Source organism: Marmota flaviventris, chromosome 1, assembly GCF_047511675.1.
Source record: "Marmota flaviventris isolate mMarFla1 chromosome 1, mMarFla1.hap1, whole genome shotgun sequence".
Classification (NCBI taxonomy): Eukaryota; Metazoa; Chordata; class Mammalia; order Rodentia; family Sciuridae; genus Marmota; species Marmota flaviventris.
Window position 1 is genome coordinate 184477248 of NC_092498.1, and position 2772 is coordinate 184480019.

The window sequence follows — 2772 nt, forward strand, 5'->3', positions numbered from 1 at the left end:
GGTAGTTTCCAAAGTGGAAAGCACCTACGTTCATTCTCTTTTGATGAACTTCTTGCTCCTTGTGATAGCTGCTCTTTTTCTTAGCTGTTGTATCTGAATTTGGAGCAGTAACGGTTTAGTCATTTACTAATAATGCACACATTTATTGAACATCTGGCTATCTTTTATTTTTAAATCCAAATGCAAAATGAGATTCCATGAAAAGCCAGGGAGTTAATCCTGATTGTGTTGGGGGAGTTGTGTGCACGTGGAGCATGAGGGCTTCCAATTACAGGATCTTCAAGAAAAAGTACCAGGACAACCTGGTGTTCTAGCTGTAATGTACTCCAGCTGGCTTGAATGACTCACAGGATCTGTTACCTTTCCAGGAATTTAGGGAGCCAGTGATAAACACAATCATTGTTAAAAATTATAGCCAGGTGTGGTGGTGCATGCCTGTAATCCCAGCAGTTTGGGAGGCTGAAGCAGGAGGATCATGAGTTCAAAGCCAGCCTCAGCAATTTAGCAAGGTCCCAAGCAACTTGGTGAGCCACTGTCTCAAAATAAAAAATAAAAAGGACTGGGGATGTGGCTTAGTAGTGAAACGCTCCTGGGTTCAATCCTCAGTACCCCTCGCCCCCCCAATTTTTATATATATATAACTTTCAGTAAATCCATCCTTAAAAATTCTCACTTTCTAGTTACTGAGTTTTACTGTTAAGTTTTTGAGGTTATGTGCCTTAATTCTTACTGGTATGGTGAAAATACTTCAAATTACTGTGTTCCTGCACATTTCTTTCCTGCTAGTGATGGTACATTTGTAGCTCAGAACTGGCCAGAGTGGAGTTATTTATACCATGGAAATCTCCAGATACTATGAAAACCAAGGTGTGATGAATCAGGTGTAATGTCTAGACTTAAAAGTGATGATGAAAACGTTAATACAGACTAAATTTAAAAACATGTCATGTGTGTAACTGTAAGGAATAGCACATAAAATTGAAGAATATTCCAGCAATTGAGAACTATTATCTGATTCATCAAATTAGCTCCTCACATCATTGATAAGTTCTAATGTAGTTTTCCTTGTTTCATTTTGTTATTGCTAATTAATACACATTAAATATCAATCAGCTTTTATGTCAGAACTATACTTGACAGTTGTAACTTCGGCAGAAACCAAGTACTACATTCTGTGAGAACTGATTGGTTATATGGAATTTACAATAAAGATTATTGTATGTTTTATAAATTGTGTGCTTTATATCCTTTCAGTAACTAAATAAATATGCACATACTTTTTTCCTACCCAGGGGGCTGGTTGTTAAACTGTTACCAGGGCTCCACTATTTTCACACATTAATTCTTATGCTAACTTCGAGAGGCAATAAAATAAAGTGGTTGTAAGAGGGAATTAAAATGTATTCAAAGATCCTTTACTAACAGGGAAGGCCTACACAGCCATTGTTTTTCCTCCATAGATTAGCATAGCCAGTTCTAAGACTTCACATAAATGGAGTCATTGCAGTGTTCTCTTTTGAATGAAGTTTTCTTCACTCTGCATAATGTTTCTGAGATTCATCTATGTCATTCATGTACTGATAGCTCATTCCTTTTTATTGCAAAATGGTATTCTTTTGTATGGATATACCATGGTTTTTCCAGCTTCTTACTGAGCAGACATCAGGGCTGTTTCCAGTTTGTGGTTATCACGGGTGAAGCTGGTATGAGCACTCCTTTGAGGTTGTACTGTGTTGTGATTTGATCTGTGCTAAGTTCTCAGTGCAGGAAATGATCTGTAACAGAAAACATGGGGAAAAGATAATTGAATCACGAAGAGAATGTATCCTTTCTGTTTTGGGTCTTATAGGAAGAGCAGTGTATCTGTTAGAAAATGCTTAAGACATTTCTAAAGGAGAGTTCAACAATAAGGATATTATTTATTTTGTGTACAAGATCTCTAGAGGCAGGGCAGTTCCACACTGGCTCATAGGCTCCATAAATGCCATCAAAAGGACAGGACCAGGGCTGGGGATACAGCTCAGTTGGTAGAGGGTTTGCCTCAAATGTCTAAGGCCCTGGGTTCAATCCCCAGCACCACAAAACTAACAAAAGTACCGGGACCATACCTCATACCCATTAGCATGGCAACTAGTAACAACAAAACCCAGAAAGTGAGTGTTGGTGAGGATGTGAAGATACTGAATGTAAAATTATAGCCACTGGAGAACACTATGTGCCAGGTCCTAAATAATTAAAAATAGGCTAGGCATGGTAGCACACGCTTATAATCCCAGCAACTTGGGAGGTTGAGGCAGGAGGATTGCAAGTTCAAGGTCGGCCTCAGCAATTTAGTTAGCCCCTTTCTAAAAAAGGTGGGTGGGGCTGGGGATGTGGCTCAGTAATTAAGTGCCTTTGGGCTCAATCCCCAGTGTGTGTGGGGGGAACCTGAAACAAACAAAAAACTACCATAGAACAATGATTTAGAAATCCTACTTCTGGATGTATACCCCAAGAAATTGAAAGCAGGGTCTCCAAGAGATCTCCATACTCTGGTTTATAGCAGCATTACTCACAGTAGCCCAAATGTGGAAGCAACCCGGGTCCATCGAGGTACGAATGGATACACAATGTATAAATAATGTGAAAAGAGAACACCACAGCAAAGGTGGCTGTCCTAGCATCAGAACGCTACAGAAGCAGGTTCACTCGATGGCTCACACCTGTGCTCCAACCACCTTCAAGGCGCAGTGGGAAGATCCCCCAGCCCAGGACTTTCAGGTGACAGTACTG